We start from the raw sequence: 14,475 nt of genomic DNA, 5'->3' as shown, positions 1-14,475 counted from the left end.
ATTTGTGCATGCATGTTTGTATAAATCTATGTATACAGATACATTTTTATATATACTCACACATAAATGATATGAATCTCTAGTGATTGTTATTATATAGACAAATGCACACATATATCAGGCGCACAATTCTTAGATTTACATACTGTCCCCTGACTATAGAAGCTAACAAATTTAATCACAAGGGATGTGTTATATTCCTAATCCCCTATGCATCACAACAATTTCTGACAAGGCAATGTATATACTACAATATTGTGTATTTATAAAATCTAAAGACATTTCTGCAAGTGAAAATCCGTTATGACAGTTCCTTTTATTTGATATCTACATTTCATGAGATTATGGAGTCAGAATTGGAAATGACATCATGGGTATCCTAATCAACTTTCCCCTGCAAGATGGGCATCCCTTTTATAAAATGCTTAAGACCCTCTTGTATCTCTATGTGACACCTATTTAATAGTCTGAAAGTGAAAGATTCAAAAGGGTCCATTTTATCTTAATAAAATTTCAGTAAAAGACAAACAATTCTTTGAATAGATTGTTTATTTTTTCTGTCGTGTTAGATTATTTTGGAGAAAACAAAGCAAATAATTTAACTATTCTTTAATTGCAATGTTATGAATTTTTACTTCTTAAATTACAAGAATACACATACACTGTTATGATCTGAGTGTTTGTGTCTTCCAAAATTCATATATTGAAATTCTAATACCAAAATGATGGTATTAGGAGGTGGGGCCTTTGATAGGTGATTAGGTTATGAAGACCAGTTATGAACAGAATTAGTGCCATTATAAAGGAGACCTCAGAGAACTCCCTTGCCTCTTCTGCCATGAGATGTTACAGCGGAAAGATAACTCTGTGAACCAGGAAGTGGGATCTCACCAGACCCTGAATTTTTTGGCATCTTGATCTTGGACTTTCCAGCCTCCTGAACTATAGGAAATAAATTTCTATTGTTTATAAGTTACTCGGTCTATGGTATCTTGTTATAGCAGCCCAAATGGACTGAGATACAAACATAAGGATATAAATATACAAATATATGGATATAGACATACAGATATATAGATACAGATACAGATATATAGATACAGATACAGATATATAGATACAGATACAGATATATAGATACAGATACAGATATATAGATACAGATATAGACATAGACATAGACATAGGTATAGGTATAGATAGATATAGAATAGGCTTTGTAGCTTGGTTAAACATCGTTAGCATGACTCCAAGTAAGGTATCAGTAATTGATCTTTGTCCTATCCTCACAGCTTTGGGTCTAGGAAAGTGCTTGGCCCAGGCTCCATCAGTACGAGAATCTGTGGGTGTAAGTGTGGACTATACACAGGGTAACATGCGCTGCATGAAACAGTCTGTTGCCATGATACGTACTGAATAACCCCCAAATTGATGAAGTACCCCTGGCTCGTGTGTGGAGATCTCCAGCACACATCCACATCCTCTGTGAAAAACTATTCCAGCCTATGAATAGAAGATGGGGCTAGAAAAGCACTGCTGAGCTTCTAGAATCTCAGTTGTGAACACTCACTAATTCAGACTTCTCTCCTATAAAGTCATGCTCACCGATGAGATGCAGGAGTGGAAATGCCTTCCCAAATCTTTGTGTTTGCTTGTGCATCTCGATACTTAGTATTCTGATTGCACATATTTTTCTCTATCTTTTAGAGAAGCAGATTTTGTTTGACTTATTCAAGTGGTTGTCTGTAGCTGGCCTGTCAATCTACACCTTCCCATAATATTTGCAAAAAGATAATATGCAAAAGGGAATCTTAGAAATATGGTACTAAAATATTTCCAAATGGTAAAATATTATAATTCAGGTAAAGAAATGGAGTCACATTTAATAGAATGAATAAAAAATCGTATAAAATGAAGTACTGTACATACATAGCATTTAATATAGCTATAAGAACTCTCTATGCATATATAGACTGGGATGGTCAATTAAACTTTCTCAAGAAGAATGGAACTTACATAGTTTTGATATATTATTGAGTAAAGAAAAACATAAAATTGGTAGAAACAAACTGGAGATATTTTAAGAGCATGGGCACATGAGAACATCTAGGCATAAATACACGCACAGTGGACAAGAACACAATGAAGGCCATCAGTACATGGAGTGGAAATCAGTGGAAACTAATGTGGCTAAGGAAAAAATAGTGAGAGAATATGGTAATTTATTCTTAATGTTCAGACTTCAGATTTAGTACTTAATTGGCAGGCGAGGGGGAGCAATGGGCAGTTGTTGCTTGGAAGAGGGAACACGTGACTACAGCAGATGCTGCGATATGCTACTCAGGTCCTCCTTCAGGACTGAAGGACTTATTTTCCCAAATTGCAGTGAGTATTCATTACAGAAAGCACTCAGCTCTCATCTCTACTTGGGAATTGCCTCTGCTGAATGGAAGTGCACCCCCTGCCACACCCCAGGTCAAATGCTCTTCCTGAAGCAACTTGCACCCAATTCCTGTCCTTACATAGTGTAATGACCCAATCTCCCTGCCCCAAGTGTGACAACACTGAAGGACTGCCCCAGCTCCTGAAGGTTTGGCCAAGACCTTCACGGAGATTACATCATAACCCAAATTTCTGTTCTTCTCAATCTTGCTTCCTTTCTTTCTCATCTACATGTGGTGACCCCAAGAGCCTTTCCCAATAAACCTCCTGCATGCCTGCACGTTTCAGAGTCTGCTTCCCAGATAACCTCACTTGTGATAGATTCCAAAGTGTTATGCAGCATGTAGAATGAGAAGTATTGAGCAATAACATAGATTTATCATGTGGAATATATATTTGAAGATTTAAGAGTAAACCTTAAACTCAAATTATTTTCTTACATGGAATTCATTGAGGCATACAGCTTTAGAATTGTGTGTCCAGAGACTTGGGTTCTTATATTTACCTAATCCCTAAGGAAAGGTCATTAATAAATGATCAGAAATTTACCTGATCCATCAAGACTGAGAAACTACATGTGTTGGTGGCGGGGTATGCAAAACAGAGAAAAAAGGGGGAAAATGTAGAAAAGTATAACATTTTGCTCTTTTGTATCTGTCATTATTCTGAGCTGGGTATGTTTGTTTGCCAAATGGCTCATTTGTTCACCTACTAAAGTCTAGTAATTTTTCTTGAGAATGCTTACAGATTTCTGGAAATAAGACTATATAGGCAAAAGAAATAAAATGAATGTGCCTCTGGCTTAATTCCTTTTTGGACGAAGGGAAGAAGCATAGGTGCTAAATTGTTGTTTTGAATGTCTCAAAATGTTAAGTCTTTCAAGGAAAACATGAGAGGAATCCAGCCTGGGGTGGGATTTTTTTTCTTTTCTTTTATTTGTTAACCTCGTTCACAATGTCTCCTTTTGAGATAGGTGAGAAATAGATTCTAGCTCCCCATGGTGCTATAGAAACCATTATATCAACAGGGGCTTTCATGATTCTGTGAGAAAAATTAGATTTAATCTTCTTTTAGGTTACTCCACAGTCTTGAAAGAACCACTAAAAAATTACTAAAAATCGGGCCCCAGCATTGGTAACACATGACGTTTGATCAGACTCATGCACTATTGCCCATACAAACACTCAGCCTTCTTTGCCTGAACCTTTTCTTACGGTGTTCCATTTACCTAGAATGTTCTTAACTTTATTTCACTTTCCATGGCTGTACACAGATGTATAAATGCTACTTCCTAGAATAAGCCTTTACTGATCTCATTAAATTCCCTTAGAAATGCATATGTGTTTCTCCCTCAGCATTTGTCACCATCAATAATATTTAATGTATCTGTTCGAAAGCAGGGTCCATTTCTCATTTATATTTGTATTTTTAACCGCACTGTACGATCTAGGACACCACAAAGTGTTTTTTAATGAAGGAATGAATGTACACCATGCTGTACTTTCTTCAAACTGCTATATAAGAACCAAAAGAATTGGAGTGACCTGGAGTACTGTTAAAGTAAAAACTCCTAGGCCCCATTTTATATCCACTCAACCAAAATTTCTGGATCTGAGCTTCTGGAACGTACATTTTAACAAGTACCTCAGGCAATACTGTGTATTATTTTGGAACTCCTGACTCAACTGGGGAGAGAGAGACACAGAGAGGTAAGAGGGAGAGATTGAGATCTTAGACTGTCTTCACTATATATGTATTCAGATTACTAAAATAACTAGGGAAATAGAAAGAATTTAAAAATTGCCATAAAAATTGAAATAGCAAAATAACCTCCAAAAATATCTCTGGGGGAAGGGATTAAAAATAAGTCATTTTTATATGTATTGTAACAATATTTTTACTCCTGTCGGGAAACAAGTAACCAATTAGTAATAAACAGATTAGGACTTAATATATATTAGTGCATTTTAATGAATGCTTTACAGCTACAATGCTTTGCATCTACTTTACCTAGACATAATGTAATAAGAATTATTTAATCTACTTATAAATGTTCTCTGCTATTTAGTCGAAGTTTAAGTTGGCGAAATAGGAGGAGAATCAACTTGCTATATAAACTGCACTTTCAGCCGCGTCTTAAGTAAACCTGTGGGAATTTAGAACCACTGTAACTGTAGCTTGAAGCATTAATTTCCTCCGGCAAATCTCCCAAAGATTTGTAAAGAGCAGTCAAACAAGCTTCAAGTGTGCCTTAAGCAGTCTTCCTCCAGCTACATGTACCCCTAAGCAGCCTTCCTCTTGGGCTGAATTACTATAGTTTGCCCACCCCTTCCTGGCTCAGGTTTTGGAACCCACGCTGCCCTGCTCACCACCACATCACATCTCTGTGTTCTTAATCCAACTACATAGTACCATTATCTGGGGCACATTTCAATCCATACCAGTGCTTCGGGCTCTACGCTCAGAAATTCAGATTTAACTGCTCTGCACTAGAAGCAGAACATCATTTCTCATTGTTAGTACTTTTTTTCAGTTCTCCCAAATGATCCTAAAACGTAGCTTTGATTGAGAAACGTTAGCAAAAGAGAAATTTTAAGGTGAAGAATGGGCAAGAATATATAAGCTTTACCTTGCTTTAGAAGTTAAATACCCACCTCCCCCAATTTCAAGCTGTAAGTCACAACACGGTCTCTAATGAACCTTAATATTCTCTTGTCTGCAGAAGAAAAGATAAATATGCCGGGTTTGATTGGCCTATACAATAGTTATATTTATAAACCCCCAAAGAAAGCAAACTTTCTTATTTTACTCTAAAATCGCTCTCTACTTTTGCATGCTCTTACAGTGACTATGAAGGCTATGTATTTGTATCTTTTGCTCAAGGTTTGAGGGGAAAAAATTGAGTATCCTCTTTTAGAGAAGCTTCTAAGGATTCTGAATACCAGACAACATGTCATAAAATTGCTGATTTGTGACAATAAGAACATTCTGTTTTAGATCTTAGATCAGTTAAGTAGGACAAAAGAATCTGCAAGTGAATTCTTGAACTATTTGGACGTAGTGTTCAATATCTTTTACATGGTAAGTCTTTACTAAATATTTTTATTAATATAGTAGCCTGACAAATCCATTTTAATGTTACTCTCTTCTTTTATTTTCAACATTCTGCTTCCAGGTAAATTTGAAAGCTCACAGCTCGCTTTAGAGTTCCTATCACAAGACTCTCTCCTCTTTTGGATTGTGATTAGGCCAATAAAAAAATAGCAAAAAAATAAGAACGAAAACAAAAAAACCCCACCAAGATTCTTTGACAAATTCCTTGTCTGTTGTGTGACCTTATTTTGATAACACCTCACTGGTTCGCTCCCATTTGTAATGATGATAACCAATCCCAGACTTGCTGTTCCTTGAAATCCAGCTTCTGTCACTATCCTCTTTTCAATTATTAAAATGGTAGGAGCAACTGAAGCACCTCTTGAGACCAGCAATGTACTAAGTGAACTGTTTGTTTATTTATTTATGTATTTATGTATTTATATCTGAGTACCACTAAAAGCACCAGTTCCTTGTTTTTAAGAAACAGGAAACGGGAATTATGAGACCCATATAGAGCAAAAACTTCCAAGAAAGGGTGAAGGGGAGGAAAAGTCTTCCCAGGGCACAAGAGAATGACAAGGATATTTGTTGGTCTTAGTCTTGGATATGGTCGCAAAAAAATTGTCTGCCCTGAGATTTCACACTCCCAAACTTTCTCTACACCTCTCTTACTTGTGCATGTTTCTGTTTCCTACATAGATTGGGAAATAAACTCAGAAATTAATAGAAAAAGTCTGGGGCCATTGCTTCTCCTTAGCTACCCAATAGAAACAAAAGTAAAATTGGTCTGGAGGAATACACTCTCAGCTCGAGTTTCATAGGATTCCCATAGATAAAGCCCCACCAAATACGAACTCAAAATAAAAAATTACAAACCACATAAAACATTTCACCATGAGTGGAGGCAGTACGCATGTGTCTGTGAGCACGCACTCATATGTGCATACACACACAAGGATTTGACTCAAAAGAAATTCAGTTAATGGAATTATTCCATGGAGAATGTAAAATTACCAGTCATTTAACTGAAAAATTTTAATGTGAGACAGAAGAAAACCTATATATAAATATGAGCAATGAATGTTTGGAAAAATTAAAACTTCTCGAAATAGAATTTCTTATTGAAATTTGAATTGAGTAAATGAATTAAAAAGCATATTTCAAAAAGCTTGCAATTCTATTTATAAGACCCAATATATATGTAAATTAGAAATCTAGAAGAAGGGAAGGAATGGGGGATACTTGAAGTGATGATAAATGAGGGCTTTCCAGAATTGATGAAAAATATAATCCTCAAATTCAGGAACTTAGTTTTAAGAATAGGTAAAACTATATTCACACCTAGATACATTTGTGCAGAACTTTGGAATCCAAAGACAAAGAGAAAAATCTAATAAATAACCCACCAAAGAACAGCACTTGGGTTGAAGGCAAAATTCCCAGCAGCAGCAATACAAACAGAAGGCAAATTTTCCTTTTGGCTTCACAAATAATTCTAGGCATAGTGTCAAAAAAGTCTTTTGAAGAAAAAAGATATCCTAAGTGGCTACACATTAAGTCAATAAGAAATTTTAAAAATACTTTTATTCCCAGTATCCTCCTGAAGCAAAAATTTACATTGATTCAAAGCTAAAGTGAGTGTAGGATTTCAATTCTAAAGCTCTTTGAAGGTAGAAATTGTCTATTCACAATGAAATACAGAGAATGTTACACAGGGCCTGGGTCTGGGCAGGTGATCAGTAAATGTTTGATAAATAAATGAATATATGAATGGATGATATATAAATTATATGAATATATTTCAAATTAGGCATAGTCTTATTAGGAAATCAATAGTACAGATATAACTAAATGATCTTAGTTCATTGTACACTTAATTATGTATACATTAGTACATAGTAATGCCTAGAAGAGGCTTTCCGGTAGACTACATATTTCAGGTTAAATGAATGGGTGATATAAAGGAACTAACTTCCTGTTTTATTATTTTTCTTTTTCATGCCCCTGTACTGAACCTTAAACATTGTAAGCATCTGACAAGCAAAACAGTAAGTAGCAAGTATTACTGCTATAAAGCCAAACGTACCTTACTAAAAACTTTTGTTTTCCACAAAGCTACTCAATAAAAAAATAGGAAAAAGTGAGGCTGTGAAAGCCCACTCCAAACCTATGGGATTTCGTAACCAAGACACCAGTATAAGAGTAACATTGCTAATAAAAAATACTGCCACAGTTAAATCACCACTACCATTCGCACCTAGCAACAGTCAATTCTTAGCCAACTTAAATCTCGGAACTCGTGCTTCCTTCTTCAAGATGTATATTTTTAGAGATTTCTCAATAATAATGACTAATATCATGAAAACGAAACATCCGAGTGAGAGGGTAGGCTCTTTTCATCAATCATTTTCCAAGGTGGGAAGAGTGGGAAAGTGATATATTGGCAGATGGCCCTCCCTCCCCACATTAAAAAACTGGGAAATGACATCATTTGATTTATGGTATAGAAATATCTCTCTGGTTACTGTGGGAATAATAGGCTGTAAAGGCAAGAGTGAAATATATGAGACCAGTTACGAAGCTATTCTAGACGTTCAGATGAGCAATGATGGAGATTTAAACTAGTGGAGACAGAGAGAAATGGATAGACAGAAAAATAAGTTGTTAGAGATAGAATAGTCATTACTGGTGGACTGAATTTGCAGGAGAAATAGAAGAAAAAAGAGTGAAATCCACAGTAACGCTTAGGCTCGAAAGGCTGGAAAGAAGATGGTGCCTTTGACTGAAATGGGAGACTTTGGTGTTTGTGAAATAATATTTAGTAAGATGGACAAATTTCTCATGATATATTAAGTAAAGCACTTGATAAATTAGTATGTATTTTACAATTTCAGTGTGTTGTAAAAATATTCCACATATATGCATATGCATAGAACTGGAAGAATATACATTAAAATGACCTTCATTAGCATAATGTCTACAAATAGCAGATGCTGAAATATTAGTTAAATGATGGATATTATTTATTCTCTCTTCACTCCTTTTTTTGTTTTTTGTTTTTTTGTTTTTTGAGAGAGAAAGAGAGAAAGAGAGAAAGAGAGGGCAAGTGGGGTAGGGGAAGGATGGGCAGAGGGAGAGAGAGAATCTCAAGCAGGTTCCAAGCCCAGCACAGAGCTTGGGGCTCAATTTCACAACCCTGGCACCATGACCTTAGCTAAAATCAAGAGTTGGATGCTCAACCGACTGGGCCACCCAGGCGCCCCTCTCTTCACTCTTTCTTAATTGCCAACTCTGACTTCCCATTTGCTTCATTTTTAAATATTTATTTATTTATTTTTAATTTTTTTTTTTATAGAAGGAGAGCAAGAGAGCGAGAAAGAGAGAGAGGTGGGTGGAGTGACAGAGGGAGAGGGAGAGAGAGACTCTTAAGCAGACTCTATGCCCAGCATGGAGCCCCACCTGGGGCTCAGTCTCACAACTCAGATCATGACCTGAGCCAAAATTGAGTCAAACACTTAACCAACTGAGCCACCAGGCACCCCAATAGTTTTTAAATTTAAAATACATATAAATAGAGAAAAAACAAACTTATAGTTACCAGAGGGGAAAGGAGTAGGTGGATGGGTAAAATGGGTGAAGGGGAGTGAGAGATACACGCTTTCAGTCTATGAAATGAGCAAGTCATGGGAAGGAAAGGAGCAGAATGAGGAACATAGTCAATGATATTGTAATAGTGTTGTATGGTGACAGATGGTAGCTACACTTACGGAAGGCATAGCATAAACTATAAGCTTATCGAATCACTATGTTGTACACTTGAAGCTAACGTAACGTGTGTTAACTATACTTAGATAAATAAATAAATACAAACATATACAGTAAACTCCAACTATAAAAGCAAAACATAGTCATTGCAGAACACCCGGGAAAATTAAAGAGCACAAAGAATGAAATAAAAATTGCTCATAATCCCTCAATTACCCAGATGTACTCATGTGTACATGTATACATATACGCATGCATTTTATTTAGAGTAAAAATTAAATCATAATACGCAACAAGTTTGTAAGTAGAAAGAGAAACATAAAGGAGAAATGAAAGAGGTATTAGTCATTAGAGCTATTTAGAAGTAACCGGTTTCTTTAGTGGAAAAATGCCCAAATTATTGTCTACTTGGAGGTCAATAGCATCAATCACCCGTTGTTAAAAATAGCATAGATTTTTAAATATTTACTTTCTATCTTTAATATATCAGCAAACCACTATTATCTTTAGCTCTTTCAACTAATGGACTCCACTGATGATTTTTCCGTTTACTTGGCAGTACGGTGATTTAAGAAGTAAGTGGCAATGAAACCATTTTCATGCACCTACAAAGCAAACTGTGATAACTCTAATGATTTGAAGCGTTAGAGGACTGTCAAGTCAGTGAGGACTAAATTAAACAGTATTCTAAGCACTTTTGTCAGAGATAGCATAATTGTATATTTGCAGAAATTTTGTGGTTCAAATACAAACTCTCGGGGGGAAATGAATCTTACAGTCTCTTATGACATTAAGCAATTGTTTAAAATATAAAATCATCTCTTAAGGACATAAGACCCTACAGCACAGGTGTTTGGGAATGTCTTATATAAACAAATTAAGAGGATATCTATTGTGTTTGATTTTCTGCAAGCCGCTTTAGCCATAATTTATTATAATACCTTTTATTAAAAATGACCAAATAACTCCTAAAACTGATTAAAAATAAGGACACACAAATGAAAGCACACTTAATATAAAATTCCATCTAAACAGGGGGAAAGTCCAAAATGGAAGGTGATGTAAGAAACTATTTTAATGACTAGTAATTAAGCCATTTGAATAATTTAAGATCATCCAGGCTTACATGACCTCAGTAATATTTATCTCTTCTCTTGCTGGAGTTGGAAACCAGTGTAGTCTGAAGTACGTGATTGTCTGTTTAACAATGAACTTGTAGAATGAATGCTTTTAAACTCTTTGTGCCATTGTTACTCCTATTCTGACTTCTTTGTTATTCTTCTATTCTATAAAAGGGCATAAAATATTGTTTACATGAAGCATTTATACTTCATGGGAAAGGTGAAAATGTTTAGTAAGTGACTAAAAGAGAACATTTCTAGGTCTTGTGTGTGTGTGTGTGTGTGTGTGTGTGTCTAAACTTCTAAAAACACTGAGAGGAAAAAAGCTATCTGGATGGAGCAGGACAGATCGAGAACACAGAACCAGACAGAGCAAAACTACTTTTGTATCATTAAAATTTCAAATTCAGAGCTGAACTGAAAGATAGCCTCATTCATTACTAATACCTAATTTATAATACACAATCTTTTTATTTTTTTTAATTACACAGAAATTCCTATTCCTTTTCCTTTAGTGTGAAATGTTCTAAGTTCGGCACTTCTCAATCTTGACATTTTCTAGTACAAATGAAAGAGGTGCCTCATCGGGGGTTGGCATTCCTTTTTGTGAAAAGACAACGAAGATCCTCTTTAGATTATTAAAAGCTATTTTTAGCAGAATGCTGATTTCTTATGAAGAAAGCACATGATGTGGTGAGTACTGGGTGTTATACGTAACTGATGAATTATTGAACTCTACATCTGAAACAAATGACGTACTGTATGTTGGCTAATGAATTCATTTATTTATTTTTTTAAAGATTTTATTTATTTATCAGAGAGAGAGAGAGGGAGCAACAGGCAGAGGAAGAAGCAGAAAACTCTCTGAGCAAGGAGCCCAATGTGGAACTCAACCCCAGGACCCTGGGATCATGACCTGAGCTGAAGGCAGACACTTAACCGACTGAGCCATTGAGGTGTCCTGGCTCATTGAATTAAAATAAAAAAAATTAAAAATTTAAAAATTTAAAGAAGTCTTGTAGCATCAGTTGTAGTAAATAAGATTCTATGAATAACCGTTGTTTTGCAATTGTAATCACGGGCCTTTTTGGTTGGTAGGTTGTTTTAAAGCTTCAGGTAGGTAATGCATAAATTTAGCCACATTTTGAAGTGTCTATCAGTGTTTTGGTTCTGGGTTCTTCAATATTAACATTCAGTCAAATAATTAAAGTTTTATTCATCATAATACATATCTTCATTTTAGAAATCCTCTCTTCCAGATTCTAAAACAAACAAATGGAAAGAAAGCCAAAAAATGAAAATGTTCAGTGACATGTGTTTCATTGGTAACTATGCCTCGTGAAGATGATATACTTGGAACAGATGCATTGATTATATTACATTTTCAGATTCTCAGAGAAAGTGAATTGATGTGAACATCTATCATGATCACAATGCGACCTCCCAGTCACATACCAGCTTGCAGAATGACATGTGATGTCTCACTTCAGAAATGCCACCCATTGTACCAACCGATACTCAGCATTATCTTAGCTGTGTTTAAAAGAATGGCATAGCTTGAGCATGACTGTCATTTCCCCTTCTTAGACTGCTTAAATGCCTGTCATTGTGAAATAGACTAGTTCAACTTAAACCAGATTTTCACATGCTGATCACATCTTACTAGTCTATGACATTCCTCTGTCTTCACACTGGTCATGGCATTCTTACGACAATCCATTCCAATATTTAAATAGCTTTCTCCACCTTTCGTGCTTAGGTCTCTTTCCCTACCCCGAATCTAGGAATGACTCTACTACTCATCTTTCAAAGCCTTACTTAATTTCCACCTCTGTCCCTCGTGTTTTCTCTGATCACTCTATCCACGTTGACCTCTTTATTTTCTCAAATTTTATGACTCACCCGGTAGGATTCCATTGTTTAGCATTATTTTTCATTTAGAATGTAAAATATAGAACAGACATACCTCGGAGATAGTGCAGTTTGGCTCCAGGCCACTGAAATAAAATGAGTATGGCAATAAAGCAAGTCAATTGAATTTTTTGTTTTTCCAGTGCATATTCAAGTTATGTTTACACTGTAGTCTACTGAGTATGCAATAACATTGTGTCTAAAAAACCAATTCACATACCTTAATTTAAAAATACTTCATTGTTAGGGGCGCCTGGGTGGCGCAGTCGTTAAGCGTCTGCCTTCGGCTCAGGGCGTGATCCCGGCGTTCTGGGATCGAGCCCCGTGTCAGCCTCCTCCGTTGGGAGCCTGCTTCTTCCTCTCCCACTCCCCCTGCTTGTGTTCCCTCTCTTTCTGGCTGTCTCTGTCTCTCTCAAATAAATAAATAAAATCTTAAAAAAAAATACTTCATTGTTAAAAAGTGCTATCATCTGAGCTTTGAGTGAATTGTAATCTTTTTGCTGATGTAGGGTTTTGCCTTGACGTTGATGACTGCTGACTGATCAGGGTGGTAGTTGAACACTGGAGTGGCAATGACAATTTTTCAAAATAAGACAACAGTGAAGTTTGCCACAGTAATTGGCTCCTCCATTCATGAATGATTTCTCTGTAGCATGTGATGTTTTTGATAGCATTTTACCCACAATAGAAATTCTTCCAAAATTGGAGTCAGTTTTCTCAAACTCTTGCTCTGTTTCATCAAGTTTTTGTAATATTCTAAATCCTTTGTTGTCATTTCAACAGTCTTCATGGCATCTTCCCCAGGAGTAGATTCCACCTCAAAAAACTACTTTCTTTGTTCATCCTTGAGCAGTAACTCCCTATCCATTCAAGTACTATGACGAGATTGTAGCAATTCAGCCACATCTTCAGGCTCCACTTCTAATTCTAGTTTTCTTGCTATTTCTACCAAATCTCCAGTTACTCCCTCGACTGAAGTCTTGAACCCCTCAAAGTCATCCTTGAGGCTTGGAATCAAATTCTTCCAAACTCCTGCTGTTCTTATTGATATTTTGACCTCTTCCCATGAATACTGAATGTTCTTAGTAACACCTAGAATGGTGAGTCCTTTCCAAAAGGTTTTCAATTTACTTTGTCTAAATCCATCAGAGAAATTACAATCTATGGCATCTAAGGCCTTATGAGATGTATTTCTTAAAAAAAGACCTGAAAGTTAAAGTTACTTCTCAATCCATGGGCTACAGAATGGATATTGTGTGATCAGGCATGAAAACAACATTAATCTCATTGTCCATCTCCATCAGAGCTCTCGGGTGACCAGGTCTATGGTCAATGAGCAGTCATATTTTAAAAGGAACCTTTTTTTTTTTTTTTCTGAGCAGTAGGTCTCACAGTGGGCTTAAAATAGCCACTAAAGCATATTACAAACAGCTGTGCTATCACCTAGGCTTTGTTGTTCTATTTATAGCACAGGCAGAGTAGATTTCCCATATTTCTTAAGGGCCCTATGATTTTTGGAATGGTAAATGAGCATTGGCTTCAACTTAAGTCACCAGCTGTTTTAGCCCCTAGCAGGAGAATCAGCCTGTCCTTTGAAGCTTTGAAGCCAGGCATTGACTTCTCTCTAGCTATGCAAGTGCTAGATGGCATCTTTCTCCCATCTAAGGTGATTTCATTTACATTGAAAATCTGTTTAGTGTAGCCACCTTCATTAGTTAACTAGCTAGATCCTCTGGGAAACTTGCTGCAGCTTCTCCATCAGCACTTGCTGCTTCACCTTGCACTTTTCTATTATGGAGACGGCTTCTTTCCTTAAACTTCATGAACCAACCTCTGCTAGCTTGAAACTTTTCTTCTGCAGCCTCCTCACCTCTCTCAGCCTTCCTAGAGTTGAAGAGAGTTGGGGCCTTTCTCTGGATCAGACTTTGGCTTAAGGAAGTGTGGCTGGTTTGATTTTCTACCCAGATCACTAAAACTTTCTCTTTAACATCAAAAAGGCTATTTTGCTTTCTTATCATGTGAGTGTTCATTTGGGTCGCACTTTTAATTTCCTTCAAGAATTTTTCCTTTGCATTCACAATCTAGCCGTTTGGTACAAGAACTCCAACTTTCAGCCTATCTCAGCTTTCAGCATGCCTTC

At 36.2% G+C, this 14,475-nt stretch overlaps 1 protein-coding gene across 1 annotated transcript in view; it reads right to left on the bottom strand.

The window, feature by feature from the left end:
* Positions 1 to 14,475, bottom strand: part of GALNTL6 (polypeptide N-acetylgalactosaminyltransferase like 6) — a 1,130,868-nt gene that overhangs the window by 690,309 nt on the left and 426,084 nt on the right. The gene's annotated exons all lie outside the window — the stretch shown is intronic.

This window comes from Ursus arctos, unplaced genomic scaffold (assembly GCF_023065955.2).
Source record: "Ursus arctos isolate Adak ecotype North America unplaced genomic scaffold, UrsArc2.0 scaffold_11, whole genome shotgun sequence".
Taxonomy (NCBI): domain Eukaryota; kingdom Metazoa; phylum Chordata; class Mammalia; order Carnivora; family Ursidae; genus Ursus; species Ursus arctos.
This window is presented reverse-complemented; position numbering and strand designations above follow the sequence as displayed.